Source organism: Phyllobates terribilis, unplaced genomic scaffold, assembly GCF_046119375.1.
Source record: "Phyllobates terribilis strain yellow unplaced genomic scaffold, ASM4611937v1 Scaffold_10__3_contigs__length_209671492, whole genome shotgun sequence".
Lineage (NCBI taxonomy): Eukaryota > Metazoa > Chordata > Amphibia > Anura > Dendrobatidae > Phyllobates > Phyllobates terribilis.
The window spans coordinates 60,948,444-60,965,366 of record NW_027362770.1 but is presented as its reverse complement, the minus strand read 5'-3'; positions in this window follow the sequence as shown (position 1 = coordinate 60,965,366).

Genomic DNA, 16,923 nt, shown 5'->3' with positions numbered 1-16,923 from the left:
CCATCAGGTTGCAAATTAAAAATAATTTTTTTCTGCATCTAGCTCTGAAAAAATATTTGGGCTTCTAGCAGTGTGTGGGACTTGGTCTATTAGTCCATCTATACTGACCTCCATCAGGTTGCAAATTAAAAATAATTTTTTTCTTCATTTAGCTCTGAAAAAATATTTGGGCTTCTAGCAGTGTGTGGGACTTGTTCTATTAGTCCTTCTATACTGACCTCCAGCAGGTTGCAAATTGAATATAATTTTTTTCTGCATCTAGCTCTGAAAAAATATTTGGGCTTCTAGCGGTGTGTGGGACTTGGTCTATTAGTCCATCTATACTGACCTCCATCAGGTTGCAAATTAAAAATAATTTTTTTCTGCATCTAGCTCTGAAAAAATATTTGGGCTTCTAGCAGTGTGTGGGACTTGGTCTATTAGTCCATCTATACTGACCTCCATCAGGTTGCAAATTGAATAAAAAAATTTTCTGCATCTAGGTCTGAAAAAATATTTGGGCTTCTAGCGGTGTGTGGGACTTGGTCTATTAGTCCATCTATACTGACCTCCATCAGGTTGCAAATTAAAAATAATTTTTTTCTGCATCTAACCCAGCCAATAGTTTTGACCTAATACCACAGTTTGGCCACTCAGCTCTGCTCGGTTACCATCCATTGTTTTTTTGTGCAAACAACTCCAGAGTTGTGAATTAGTTAACCACCAAAATGAGTGGAAAAAGGCCTGCTGCTGGTGGAAAGGGGAATAGGCGTGTTGGGAAGGGGAAAAAAGGTTGTGTCCGTGGGGTAGGTGCAGAAGAAAGACCATCTTCCAGCCAACTAAAATGTCTACTTCTTTTAGTGGACAATGTGATAAGATCCCTTTCTTACGGCCACGCCAATCGCTACAAATTCCAGATGAGGCACAAAAACAGCAGGTGCTTCAACGGATATCAAGTGCTCCTTTAAGTGGGCTCTCCTCCACATCAACTTCAACATCACAAATACTCCAGTCCTCAAAGGTGTCACCCAAATCGCACTTGCTTCCTCACAGCTCCCAAATCTAGAGCTGCCCGTCTGAGTATGAGGTAGAACAGATGGTTGAGTCTGCAGAGCTGTTTACTCATACTATAGCCTGGGAATCAGAGGTCGACTCCAGCGCTTCTGTGAATCCAGACGAGGAAATGATCTGCACTGATGCCCAGAATCTTTATGAGTCGGATCCAGGACCAGACGCAGAAGGTTCTGACCATAATGTAGACCCTCATTCCCAAACTGTAACTCCTGTTGGTGGAGACAATGAGGAAGACGATGATAAGACTCAAATACCTGATTGGAGCGACAACTTTAGTTTTTTGTCAGGGCAGGAACAGGTTGGCTCTGAGGACGACGGGTGTGATAACGCACAGGGTGATGATGATGAGGTCGGAGATCCCACTTACTGTCAACCCACAGTCAGCCAAGAGATGAGGTCAGCAGAGGAGGTGGAGGAAGATGCTAGTGACGACGAGGTCAGGTTGCGCCTTCCTGGACAGAGACGTAGTACTGGAAGCACGTCAACAACTGCATCCTCAAACACAACTCTGCCTCTCACCACAAGTCGTGGTGGCTCTTCAGGTCGCATGGGTGCTAAGCCTTGCATACCCTGGGCATTTTTTCAGATCGATAAAGATGACCCAACTCGTGTTATCTGTAACATTTGTCAGCAAAAGCTAAGTAGAGGCCAAAAAATACATAGTTTGAGTACTTCATGCATGAACCGGCACATGGACATGAAGCATAATTTGCAGTGGGAAGCTCAGTGTGCTACAATGCGGCCTAGCCGGCCGGGCCAACCACCGTCTGCCATATCTTGTGCATCCGCGGCCTCTTCATCCTCTGTGACTGGGGGGACAGCAGTCACACCTGTTTTGGGGCACAGACCTGCCACCTCTTTACCCGCAACAGCCAGCGTGATTGGCAGGTCATCATTTTCTTTGGAGGTGGTAACACCAGCTGGTCTTGAGCGCTGTCCGACATCGATAGCACCACCTTTGGATCAAGGCAACCTAACATGTCCGCCTGCATCTTCCTCACAGACCGGCAGTTTGCCGGGGACACCCTTATCAACCCCGTCTAAGCACAATAGCCAGCCCTCGGTCCCTCAGATGTGGACAAGTAAAAGAGCATTTCCTCCTAGCCATGAGAAAGCTAAGAGGTTGAATTTCACCATCTGCAAGCTCATGGCTACAGAAATTCTGCCTTTCCGCCTGGTGGACACAGAGGATTTTCGAGACCTTATGTCCGTCGCAGTGCCCCAGTACCAGATGCCCAGTCGGCACTACTTCTCAAAGAAAGGTGTGCCTGCACTCCACCAGCATGTCGCACACAACATCACCGCTTCTTTGAGAAACTCTGTGTGTGACAGGGTGCATTTCACCACAGACACTTGGACGAGTAGGCATGGACAGGGGCGTTACATGTCGCTGACTGGGCACTGGGTAACTATGGTGACAGCAGGACAAGGGGCTGCTGTCCAAGTCTTGCCGTCCCCACGAGTTGTGCGTCAATCCTCTTTATGTCAAAGTTCCTCCACTGCTTCTGCCTCCTCAACCTCCTCTCGGTCTTCCACCTGCACCCAAAGCCTGTCTGGTCATGCCACAAGCTTTCTAACTGCGCAGAAGGGATCCTGCACACCTCCTTACTATGCTGGCAGTAGGGCTCAACGTCATCAGGCGGTTTTTACATTGAAATGTCTGGGAAATGTGAGTCACACAGCTGAGGAGTTGTGGTCAGCTCTGGAGAACCAATTTCATGAATGGTTGTCTCCACTGGACCTGAAACCAGGGAAGGCCGTGTGCGACAATGCTGCAAACCTGGGTGCGGCCCTTCGCCGGGGCAATGTCACACACGTGCCTTGTATGGCTCACGTGTTGAACCTGGTTGTCCAGCAATTTTTAGCCCACTATCCCAGACTAGATGGCCTTCTGCAGAGGGCACGGTCGCTGTGTGCTCACTTCCGCCGTTCGCATCCCGCAGCTCAGCGACTTACATCTCTACAGAAGTCGTTGGGCCTGCCACTTCACCGGCTAAAATGCGATGTGCCTACCCGGTGGAATTCAACTCTGCACATGTTGCAGCGACTGTGGCAGCACCGACAAGCCCTGGTGCAATACGTTCTGACGTATAGCCTGGGCCAACGAGATTCAGAGGTGGGGCAAATCACGCTGGAGGAGTGGTCTCAGATCAGGGACCTATGCACCCTTCTGCACAGTTTTGAAATGGCGACGAAGATGTTTAGTGCTGACGATGCCATTATCAGCATGACTATTCCGGTGATTTACATGCTGGAGCACATGTTAAACAGAATTCGGAGTCAGGTGGTGGCACAAGAGGAGGTGGAGGAAGTAGAGGAGGAGGAGTTGTATGCGGAAGGGCTAACATCTGCAAGGTCCAGACGGTCGGCAGCACCAAGGCGGCAGGCATGTGAGGGTGGGGGAGATGATTTTACCAGGGCGCATGGTAGCAGCCAAACTAGTGAGGAAGGTGCAGGAGCTCAGGAAGAAGTGGAGGACGAACTGATGGAAGACTCATCAGATGAGGGAGACCTTGATCACATTTCTGTTGTGCGAGGTTGGGGGGAGAGGACAGAGGAAGGAAGCATGATTGTTACCTCGCCACCAACACAACAGGGACTTGGTGCTCCTGGATGCGCAACACACATGAGTGCCTTCTTGCTGCACTACCTGCAACATGACCCTCGAATTGTGAGAATTAGAAATAATCCTGACTACTGGGTTGCCACACTGTTAGATCCCCGGTACAAAAGTAAATTTGCAGAAATTATTCCTGCCATAGAAAGGGATGCACGCATGCAGGAGTATCAGCAGAGACTGTTGCAGAATCTTACATGTGCTTTTCCACAAAATACCAGTGGTGCACGTAGTGAATCTCACAGTTCCAACTTGCCAACCGTGGGACCGTCAAGTGTTCAGCACTCAAACCGTAACAGAACCACAGTATCTGCTGGTAACATCAATTTTGCGGAATCATTTCACCACTTTTTTAGCCCATCCTTTGCAAGGCCACAGGAGACAAGAAGTCTGACACATAGTCAACGCCTAGAGACGATGGTACAGGAGTATCTCCAAGTAAACATTGAAGCCACGACTGTGTCACTGGACCCTTGCTCTTTTTGGGCTTCCAATCTGGATAAATGGCCGGAGCTAGCCACTTACGCCTTGGAGATCTTGTCATGCCCCGCAGCCAGCGTTCTGTCTGAATGTGTGTTCAGCGCTGCTGGTGGTGTGCTGACAGATAAGCGCACGCGGCTCTCCACTGATAATGTAGACAGACTCACGTTCATAAAGATGAACAAATCATGGATCCGAAACGACTTTTCTACCCCTGTGTCATCCTGGGGAGAGTAAAAGCTTGATGATTGGTTAAAATCACCCTACCAACCGTTTTAAGCTTTCAAATTACTAATCATGTTTATCTGTATCTTGACTGGAAAATAATTTGGGCTTTGTAGCAGTGTGCAGCACTGATCCTATTAGGCCATCTATAATAAGCTTCACCAGATTTAAAATTAAAAATAATTTTTAGCTGCATCTAGCCCGGAAAATAATTTTGGGGCTCCGAGATGCGCAAGACACATAAGTGCCTTCTTGCTGCACTACCTGCAGCATGACCCTCATATTGTCAGAATTCGAAGTAATCATGACTACTGGGTTGCCACACTCTTAGATCCCCCAAACTTTTCGATCAACCTTTTCATTTTAATAAAGACCAAAAAAATGGTCATTTTTGAAATTATAAGCATTAGCAGGTTGTTAGAAACTGAAATCAAACAGTTTTCAACTCAAAACTTTATTCTAGGTGATGTTACATTTTCACATAGGACCCCTTGTTCGAAAGGAGCTTCTGAACTCTCTCGTCCATTGAATTTGTCAGGTTTTGGATGGTTTCTGCTTCAATTGTTTTGCATGAGGACAGAATACCCTCCCAGAGCTGTTGCTTAGATGTGAACTGCCTCCCGCCATCATAGACACTCCTTTTAATGATGCTCCAAAGGTTCTGAATGGGGTAGAGGTCAGGGGAGCATGGGGGTCACACCATAAGTTTGTCCCCTTTTATGCCCATATCAGCCAGAGATGCAGATGTTTTATGTGCAGCATGAGATGGTGCATTATCATGCAGAAAAATGATCTTGCTGTGAAATACACAGTTCTTCTTCTTGAACCATGGCAGGAAGTGCTGTTTGAGAAAATCCACATACATTATGGAGTTCATCTTTAGCGCCTTCAGGGATCCTAAAGGGGCCGACAATCTCTCTCCCCATGATTCCAGCCCAAAACATTACTCCACCTCCTCCTTGTTGGCGCTGTAGCCGTGTTTGCGTGGGGTGTCCATCAACCAGCCATCCTCCACTCCATTCATCTGGACCATCGAGCGCTGCACGGCACTCATCCGTGAACAAAACAGTTTTGAAATCAGTCTTCATGTAATGTTTGGCCCACTGGAGCCGTTTCTGCTTGTGTGAAGTGGATAGAGGAGGTCGACAGGATGGCGTATGCACAGCTGCAAACCTCTGAAGGACCCTGCATCTTGTTGTTCGGGGGACGTTGGAGGCACAAGCAGCTTCAAAAACTTGTCTGCTGCTATGACAAGGCTTTTTTGCCGCTGCTCTTTCAACCTGACGTAATTGCCTGTAGGAAAGAGTCCTCAATTTGCCCTTATCAGCACGCACACGTGTGTACTGTGAATCAGCTACATACTTCTTGATTGCCAAGACACTTCATCCTGATCATCGCACAATGTTGATTGTAGTCATGCCTTGACCTAAACACTCCACAATTTGTTGCTTCTCAGCAGCCGACACATCCTTTTTCTTTCCCATTTTGGCAGAAAATGTAGGCTGCTTAATAATGTGAGAGAGCCTTCTTAAGTAGTCTTGCCTTTCATTGGACACACCTGCCAAACTAATTAGCACAGGTGTCTGCAATTGCTTACAGTGATATAAAGAGCCCTGACACACATCACCATCAATGAGTTTAACTGACAAACAAACAAATTCTTCCCTTATCACTCCTAAACACTTTTTGCATAATAATTTGGAACGCGGTGTACATGTGCTTTTCCACAAAACACCAGTGGTTCACGTAGTGAATCTTACAGTTCTAACTTGCCAACCGTGGTCTGTATGGAATTGTTCAATAAAGGGCCCAAAATTAAGATAACATAGATGGGAGAGGTCTCTATGAATAGGAATTCCTAAGTATTTGATACCCTGTGAGGGCCAGGCAAAGGGAAAGTTGGACTGGATGGAATCCTATATGGATTTAGGGAGGGAGACATCGAGGGCCTCAGACTTCGCTGCATTGATTTTAAAATTTTACCATGTAACAAAGTGATCTATTTCAGCCATAACAGCAGGGATGGATATATGTGATTGAGTGATATATACTAGGACATCATCAGCAAATAGAGAGCACTTGTACTCGGTGCCTCCCACCTCAATCCACCTAATATTGGGGTTATGGCGAATTGATGAGAGCAGGTGCTCCGTCACTAGGATGTATAAGAGAGGGGACAGAGGACATCCCTGCCTTGTCCCATTGGTGATTGTGAAAGGTGATGAAAATGTTCTGACGCACCCCCTGGGCCTTGGGACACCCGGAGCCGGACCGTTTTTGGTGGATGCTGGTGGTTGTAGTCTTCGTGGCGGCGATCCGGTTCCGTGGCTCAGGGCGGTCAAACCAGTGGCGGAACTATTTATGTGGTTTTGATGTTTAAATGTCCGACTACGCCACCCGTGGATTGCGGTCAGAGTGAACCGCCGCTACAGGGCAGACCGCTAAGGCTGGTGTTGTGGGTGCAGCAGAGCGTAGCATAACTCCCCACGGGAGGAGTATAGCCTCAGGGCAGTGTATGCGGAGGATGGGGGTGATGGTGCAGGGCAGCAGCAGTAACGACACGGAGTCAGTGATGCAGTTCAGGGCCTTTACTCACAGTTCTTATTATCCAGACCACGTCTGCAGGTAACGGCTGCCCACGTCGTACTGTGCTCACCAGGTGAGGGGCTCAGACAACTCCCAGATAACTTTGGAGCGCTTCACAGGACCCCCTTTGTGTGTCCTTTGTCTGGCCTTTCTTACCAACACTTCTGTCCGGCTGCTCCGGGCCTCCTCTTGGTAAACTTGGCGCCAGTTTCCCTGACCCTATGTGGTGCCTTCCTAGCGGGTGGAGCAAGGGGCTGCGCCACATAAAATGTCAGAGCCTCCGGTTTCTAGCTGAGGGTCGTTTCCTGCCTCCACTAGTTCGGGGACCGGTCTCCCCCTTTGGCCTGACCCCTCCACGCAGGTGGATTCGGGCGTGCGGTGGCGACTCGCCCGTCCGCACCCCTGGGATCCCTTCATTCCTCGTTCCTGGAGCCTTCTCCGCTCCTCTTCCTTTCTTCTCCCTCTTGCAGGCCTGGGCCTCTGTTACTAGGCCCGCCTCCGGAGCAGATCTCATGCAGAGCCCCTGCTCCCTGCCACTTCTGCTCAGACTTCTCTGCACTGAACTAAGATGGTGCCCACCTTTTATACTCCCTTCTCAATGCACCCAGGAACTGCTTCCTCCCTGCTCCTGCACTGCAGGGTTCCCCTTCCTCAGTGTTCCCTCCCCCCACTCCAGCCAGGGACAGGGACTGTCGTGCCCATCTCAGGGGCATATTGGTCGCCCTGCCCCACGGCAATGTGGTGTAATGCATGCAGGTGTCGGGTCCTGATCCACACTCCATCCTTATCTGAGAGTGAGATATCACACCTCTGGGTGAGGTGCAATACGTCTGTAGCAACCGAGCCCTCGGTGCTACAGTTCCATTTATCTTCAGCCTAGGTGACGTATTGTGATACAGGGCCGTGATTTTGGCTATAAAAGGGTCCCCTAGACCCCTACCCCAAGCTTTTTAAGAGAATCATATATGGCGTGCCAGGAGACTCTATGGAATGCTTTCTCAGCATCCAACGAGAGTATCTACTTACAAATTTTTAACTGCATCTAGCCCAGGAAATACTTTGTGCCTAGTAGCAGTGTCTGCTAGTCAGCGGATTATCCCGGCTGTTAAGCAAGCTACACCACCTGTAGTTTGGACACTTAATTTTTTCAAAGGAAATGCTTCGGGACCACGGGATACTCAGTGAAGAGCATCAGGAGGCACCCCAAGGCATAGGGGCTGGGACTGGCACTAGGATGCCTTGCGGTGGACAGCCGAGCTCGATCCTTATAAAAGCTTTTTAACTGCAGCAGCTTTAGTGGACGCTACTGGAGCTGGAATTACGCGGCTGCTGGCATGAGACTTGCCCTCCAATAGATCCTTGTAAATGGATTTAAAGTGTATTCATTCAAATTAGAGGGACAATTTAAATTAAAAAGCTTAGAGCTGCCTCCACCACAGGGGGGCTCTCTCGACCCACCAGCGGACAGGCACCAGTATTGGGAGAGGGGGGCTGGCCGTCAGGGTTCACCGCGGCTCTGGCACAAACCCGGCGACACGGAGGTGGCACGGGCAGGAGCGGACTGGCCGTCTCGGCTTCTCACTTTTTGGATTTTAGAAGGGCATGACATGCCTATATCTGTGTCTCCCCCTCCTTTTACTCCTCCACCTCTTTTCTTTTCGCATGACTATATGTACTTGTCACTTTTCCATGTGTTAGTTGTGTCTTCTGAGCAGTTTGTCAGCTTTTGGACACCTTTGAAGGTGTTTTCTATGTGTTTCTATGTGTTTTTGTTTGCCTGCCATTGGTTTTAACGGTGTTCGAAGGTGTTCGACGAACAGTTCGACGAACAGTTCGGCGAACACACGGGTGTTCGACGAGCCGAACCGAACTCGAACACTACGGGGGTGGCTCAACACTACTTATCAGTCGCAGTTTTTGGTGGCCTGGATGGCAGAAGGAAGTCATCAAGTGGGTGCGTCAGTGTACTGTGTGTGCTAGGTCAAAGGCTTCACATACTCCTGCTGTGGGGTTGCTTTGCCCTTTGGAGGTTCCTAGTGTGCCTTGGATGCATCTCACTATGGATTTTATTACTGATCTTCCTGTGTCCGAGGGTTTTACTGTCATCTGGTTGGTCGTGGACCGTTTTAGTAAGATGTGTCATTTGGTTCCATTCATTAAGTTGCCCTGCGCCAGACACTCGCTAAGGCGTTTGTTAAGGAGATTGTCAAGCTCCATGGTGTTCCCGCGGATATTGTTTCTGATAGAGGACCTCAGTTTGTGGCTAGCTTTTGGCATGCTTTTTGTGACAGGTTGGGAGTCCATTTGTCATTTTCGTCTGGTTATCATCCTGAGTATAATGGACAGACTGAAAGAAAGAACCAGGATGTTGAACAGTTTTTGCATTGTTTTGTGGCGGACAATCAAGAGGTGTGGTCTGAGTTTCTGCCTCTCGCAGAATTTGCTCTTAACAATCATACATCCTCCTCTGCTGGGTTTTCTCCTTTTTTTTGTTGTATTGAGAGACATCCGTCTTTTGATTCATTCTCCAAATTGGGGACGGCGGTGCTGGAGGAGGAGAATTTTTCCGGTGACTTGGAGAGAGTTTGGACTAATGTACATTGTAACCTTCAAGAGGCTAACAAGAAGTCCAAGAAGTATTTTGACAGGAAACGTAAAGAGGTTTTGTTTACTGTGGGTGACATGGTTTGGTTGTCCTCGAAGAACCTGCGGTTGAGGATTCCCCCTAAAAAACTGCGTCCTGAGTTAGTGGGTCCATTTAAAGTACTTCAGGTTGTTAACCCATCTGCTGTTAGGTTGGATGTCCCTATTTCCTGGAAGATTAATCCTGTGTTTCATATTTCCTTGTTGAAAAAGGCTGACGTATCTGATAGGGACGCCACTGTCACAGTTCCTGCTGTGGTGGAAGATGGCGAATATGAAATTTCTCATATCTTTAATTCTAGATGGCATAGAGGGAGATTACAGTATCTTGTCTCCTGGAAGAGTTTTGGTCCCGAAGATAACTCCTGGGTAAGGACGGATGATGTCTCTGCTCCTAGGTTTGTTAAAGCTTTCCACAGGAGGTTTCCGGATAGGCCTGGGACTGTAGGATCCGGAGGATCCTCATAAAAGAGGGGGTACTGTTAGAACCCTCCTGTTTGTTTTTTCTATCTTGTGGTTTGCGGTCACATGACCATCTGCCTTTATATTCCATCTCCGCCCTTCTGGCTGTGCTGGACTTAAGTGTTTTACTGTTTCTCTAGCCTGGTACTTCTGTGCCTTTCTCTGTCAAGTTCGCTTGGTCCTCTGGGACCTCTAGTACTTTTTGTCAGTTTGTCTTTTTGTGTTCTGCAACAACTTCTGTTTAGGACGTGTCCCATTTTTGTCCCAGTCCTTAGTTCTTTTAGGGACCCCTTCCTTAATTCTATAGGTCTTCGTTCAGACTAGCTGAGGACTAAGGCGGGTCTGTTCACTAGGAACAGGCAGCCCGCTACATCGTAGGGATTCAGCTTAGTCTTATTGTAGGCACAACTTTCCCCTATCTTTCCTTAGTACATGTTGCAGATCATAACAACCAGATGACAGCATCAAACATCAACTCAAATCCAGTGGTTATTTTTTTGAGGGTCTTTTCCCATGCACCCCTTCACACCCAGACATGGGTATACGATTCAGGAATTGTTCTATTTTATGTCGCTCTCCTCCTTCTCCACCACCATATCACCAGGGAGACTGTGATACAACACCCGCATAATTTTTTAAAGGTGTTTCTGATTAGAGACGAGCAAATATTTCAATATTCGTTTTGGATTACAATTGCCGTTTTTGCAATATTCGCTAATGTAATTGTTGAATATTTGCAGAACATTGCCAAACGCCATTGTCTTCAATGGGTGGCAAAACCAAACGTATACACAACACCTCCAAACAGGACCAAAAGCTGCAAAAACACATCAATTTAGGGGCAGTCACCAGGAAAGTGCCATCAATTGACCCAGAGTACAAGTAATATAATTATTATTATTTATTATTATAGCGCCATTTATTTCATTCCACTTCACATGTGAAAAGAAGTCACTGACTGGTACAAGACCAGAGAGGACCCTGCCCGTGATGGTGCACAAACAGTCTATAAGGGATGAGTGAGGATACAGTAGGTGAGGGTACATCTGGTCATGCAGCGGTATGATGGAGCGAGGGTTACTGCAGGTTGTTGGCTTGTTGGAAGAGGTGGGTCTTCTGCTTCCTTTTAAAGGTTTCAACAGTAGGCGAGAGTCTGATATGTTGGGGTACACAGTTCAAGAGTAGAAGGGATGCATGGGAAAAATCTTGTATGCAATTGTGGGAAGCGGAGAGAAGACGGGAGTAGAGAATCAGATCTTGTGAGGATCAGAAGTTGCATGCAGTTCATGATATATGGAGCAGATAGGTTGTGGATGGCTTTTCATTTCATGGTTACGGTTTTGAACTGAAGTCTCTGGCCAATGGGGAGCCAGTGAAGGAATCCTATAGATTGCAATCTTATAGATTGCTGGAGCCAGTCCACAGTAAAAAAACAGCCATGGAGAGTCAAGGAACCTTCCCACAGACTTTTCTTAGCTAGGGATGCTTCTCCGCAGGGTTGGAGGGGCCCACCAGAGAACTGGAGACTGCTCCGGTGGGCCCTGGCTTCTCCTTCAGGAGAGTTCATAGTACCAAGGTAAGGTTGTGATGATGATTGAGGCCACCATCCCCTTAGCTTACTGCTGGTACTTTTCTATACTTTTCTATGGGAATTGGCTTGGCTCTAACCAGTCTGGAATATTTCCAGTGAACTATGGCATGACGCCATAGTTTTAGCAGTGCCCACAGTACCAGTAGCGAAGCCATCCACAATTTCCTTTTCTTCTGCCCAAATACATTAGTTTCTCACAAAGGCACTGAAGATACTGAGTGGCAGTAGGTGCAAGTTTCTCCAGCATGTTAGATATCAGAGGGAGACCAGAGAGGGCAGCACAGTGGCTCAGTGGTTAGCACTGAAGTCTTGCAGGACTGGGGTCCTGGGTTCAAATCACACCAAGGACAACATCTGCAAGGATTTTGTATGTTCTCCCTATGTTTGCAAGGGTTTTCCCCTCAGTTAAAAAGCAGCCATAGAGTGTCCAGAAACCTTCCCACACACTTTTGTTTGCCAGGGCTGCTTTTCGGCAGGGTTTTACAACTTCTCCATAAGGAGAGTTCATGATAGCCCAAACTTTGCAGCTGCTTTGGGGCTCTTGAGTGTGGGAAAAAGGTGGGCCCTCAGAATCAAATCCTCTGGTGGGCCCAATGTTTTTCAGTCAGACACTGCTTCTCGTTGAGAGTTGTATTTCACCACAACCATATTCTTTAGCTCAGTGAAAGGACTGGCATAGAAGGAAGCCGTATCTACTCCGGCTGTCATTTCTCCGCCACCAGGTTCCGCCCATTGTCACACACGACCATGCCTGACTGAATGTTCAGCGGTGAGAGCCACAGATAAGGCTGTTGTGTTACAACTTTCAACAACTCTGCAGCGGTGGGCGGTTTGTCACCTAAGCATTAAGCATAATATCTTCAGCACAGCCCGTTGCCGCTTGGCCAAGGCAGTGCTGCAGTGCTTTCAGCTTGTGACTGATGTGGTCATTTCGGAGATGGAGGTCGAACGGGAGGAGGAGGTGCAGGAGCTGAGCAATGTGATTACATTAAGGTTACATTGGCGAGTCTAGTTTTAACCCCTTAAAAGCCCAAGGTGTACTAATACGTACCTGTGCCCTGGGACTTAAGAGCCTGGTACGTATTAGTACGCCTTTGCGATTTCGCCCGCACACAGGCTGTGCAGGCTAGATCGCCGCTGGGTGTCAGCTGATTGTTACAGCTGACACCCAGTGCTATGTACAGGGAGCTGTCCCGGCACATTAAACCCTGCAATGCTGCAATTGAAGTCGATTGCAGCATTGTGGTGGCAAGGGGAGGTGATCGCGATAAGCACCTCTCCTGCCGGCGTCCAACGCTGTCTGCCACGGCTACCCGGATGTTGCCATGACTACCCAATGTCGTCATGACATCATCCAGGTCACCTGACAGCAGGAAGATACTTTGGTCATGCTCAGTGAATGACCAAAGTATCTTCTGCCTCTGCAGCGCTGACAGCCTGTATAGCACAGGGATGGTGCTCCATCCCTATGCTATACAGGCAATCAGAATAAAAAAAATGAAAGTCCTATAGTGGGACAAAGAATAAAAGTAAAAAAAGTGTTAAAAAAAAAAAAAAACTTGTAAAAATATAAAAAAAAAAAAAATAATAATCCCCCAAAATAAAAATATAATGTACCCATCAATAAATATTATTATGAAAAAAAACAAAACAAAACAATAAAAGTACACATATTTAGTATTGCAGCGTCCTGACCTATAAAACTGTCCCACTAGTTAACCTCTTTAGTGAACATAGTAAAAAAAGAAATAAAAAATGAAGCAAAAAAACAAAAAATGGAATAACGTGATCAAAAAGACGAATATAAATAAAAATGGTACCGCTGAAAACGTCATCTTGTCCCGCAAAAACAAGCCGACATATAACTCTATCAGCCGAAAAATTAAAAAGTTATAGCTCTCAGAATAAAGCGATGCAAAAAATTTTTTTTTTCTATAAAATAGCTTTTATTGTGTAAAAGCGCCAAAACATAGAAAAACAATATAAATGTGGTACCGCTGTAAATGTACTGACCGAAGAATAAAGCTGCCTTATCAATTTTACCACCTGCAGAACGGAATAATTTAAAAAAAAAAAAAAACAACTCCTGAATTGTTGGTTTTTCTTTATTCTGCCTCCCAAAAATCGGAATAGAGAGTGATCAAAAAATGTCACGTGTGCGCTAGGGATAGGGTTGGGCTAGGTTTAGGGTTGGGCTACAGTTGGGCTAGGTTTAGGGTTGGGGTTAGGCTTAGGGTTGGGCTAGGGTTAGGGTTGGGGTTAGGGTTGGGCTAGGGTTATGGTTGGGGTTGAGGTTAAGGTTAGGCTAGGGATAGGGTTGGGGTGAGGGTTGGGATGGTTTTCAAAAGTAAAAAAAAAGATGATGACATGGCGACTAGTGTTGAGCACAAGTGCTCGCAACTTGAGTTTGCATCAGGTGCTCGGGTATACACTGAGTATCACAGGTGCTCAAGTGACATGCTCGAGTCTCCGCCTCATATGTTTCGCGGCCAAAAAAAACCTTGCAGGGATTGCCTGCCATGCACGAACGATCCCCGCATGGTTTTTTTTGGGTGTCTAATAACCGTGAAACATGCGGGCGGGGACTCGAGCATGTTACTCGATCACGCGAGATACATGGTGCATACCTGAGTACCCGATGCAAACACAAGTAGCAAGCACTTGCGCTCAAGACTAATGATAACTTATTCAATATGATGATCTAATGTTATCAAATTCTGTGTCGTACCTCTGGGTTAAAAATGTTCACTATACCCCTTGATAAACTCCTTGGGGGGTGTTGTTTCCAAAATGGGGTCACTTGTGGGGGGGTTTCCACTATTTAGGCACATCAGGGGCTCTCCAAACGCGACATGGCATCCGCTCTCAATTCCAGCCAATTTTGAGTTCAAAAAGTCAAACAGTGCTCCTTCCCTTCTGAACTCTGCCGTGCGCCAAAACATTGTTTTTTTCCCCACATATGGGATATTGGTGTACTCAGAAGAAATTGCACAAAAGTTTTTGCGGTCCATTTTTTCCTCTTAACCTTGTGAAAATAAAAAAATTGGATAAAGTTGTGGATAAAGTTAGTTTTTTTTTATTTTCACGGCTCCATGTTATAAACTTCTGTAAAGCACTTGGGGGTTCAGGGTGCTCACCACACATCTAGATAAGTTCCCTGAGGGGTTTAGTTTCCAAAATGATGTCACTTGTGGGGGTTTTCCACTGTTTAGGCACATCAGGGGCACATCAGCAAATTATTCAAGCAAATTTTACATTCAAAAAGTCAAATGGTGCTCCTTCCATTCCGAACCCTGCCATATGCCCAAGCAGTGGTTTTCCCCCACATATGGGGTATCAGCTTACTCAGGAGAGATTGCACAACAAGTTGAATGGTGCAGTTTCTCCTGTTACTCTTATGAAAATGCAAAACTGGGGGCTGAAAATCATTTTTGTGGGAAAAATGTGAAAATTTTATTTTCACGGCTCCATGTTATAAACTTCTGTGAAGCACATGGGGGTTCAAGGTGCTCACCACACATCTAGATAAGTTCCCTGAGGGGTCTAGTTTCCAAAATGGTGTCAATTGGGGGGGTTCCCACTATTTAGGCACATCAGGGGCTCTCCAAACGCAACATGGCATCCACTAATTATTCAAGCAAATTTTACACTTAAACAGTCAAATGGCGTTCCTTCCCTTCCGAACCCTGCCGTGCGCCCAAACAGTGGTTTTTCCCCACATATGGGGTATCTGCGTGCCCAAGGGAAATTGCACAACAAATTTTGTGGTCCAGTTTTTCCTGTTATCCCTGCGAAAATAAAAAAAATTGGGTCTAAATTAACATTTTTGTGAAAAAAGTTAAATGATCATTTTTTTCTTCCACATTCCAAAATTTCCTGTGAAGCACCTGAAGGGTTAATAAACTTCTTTAATGTGGTTTTGAGCACCTTGAGTGGTGCAGTTTTTAGAATGGTGTCACTTTTGGGTATTTTCTGTCATAAAGACTCCTCAAAGTGACTTCAAATATGATGTGGTCCCTGAAAAAATGGTTTTGTAAATTTTGTTTGAAAAATGAGAAATCGCTGGTCAACTTTTAACCCTTATAGCTCCCTAATGAAAATAAAATTTGGTTCCAAAATTGTGCTGATATAAAGTAAACATGTGGGAAATGTTATTTATTAACTATTTTGTGTGACATATCTCTCTGATTTAAGGGAATAAAAATTCAAATTGCGAAAATTGCAAAATTTTCGCCAATTTTTTTCACAAATAAACGCAAGTGATATCGAAGAAATATTACCACAATCATGAAGTACAATATGTCACGAAAAAACTATCTCAGAATCAGGGGGATCCGTTGAAGCGTTCCAGAGTAATTAACTCATAAAATGACAGTTGTCAGAATTGTAAAAATTGGCCTGGTCATTAACATGCAAACCACCTTGGGAGGTAAAGGGGTTAATACTAAGGAAAGATCCTGCTGTGTTTTTATTTTATTATTTTTTTTTTTTACGTCTCTTCAATTGTGTATTGGAGTGTGTCCTAATTTTTGGCAGACCTTGAAATTGTTGCATATGCAAGTATATAGTATAGGAGACACACTCTTTAATAATGGGAAGAGCAATTCAAATACATTCTATATTTTAGAATATTAACTGTCTTATCTGAAACTCTTTTATGGGTGAGGTATCACAGTATGGATAGCGTATTACATCGATCCAGCCGGTTATTATTGCCTTATACTGCGTGCTGCTGGTGCTGCTCAAAAAAATGTAAAATTTATTCTACTCCCTATCGATAACGCTGTTAGATGCATTTACAATAGGAACAGGTTCTTCTACTAGGTGGTATCATCACCAGCTACAAATGAGTGTTCTTTCTGGTCGCATAAATGTCTTCCACAGTCCAATACTTTATTTTTTGTATTTCTTTGGCCTTATCTACAAGTCATTACCCTGGAAAGAATGTTTCTTAACATTTTTTCCATTTCAGCTTGTTTTTTGTTTGTTTTTATTTTTAGTCAGTCCGCAAAAGTGGACAACATTGTTCACAGATATGCTATTTGTCAGCGGCCAACTGAGAATAGGTTTGAATCCACAACTGCAATACATTAAATGGAGTGTAATATTTGACACGCTCACAATAATTGCTGGATTATTAGGGCAGTCATATGGAATAACATCTGATGTCCATGGTTTCAGGCAGTTGCCTAATAGTATGGTATTTGTCAGCGGCCAAGTGTAAATTAGTTCAATAAAACACAGGTGGCTGACTTTAAAAGGAGTG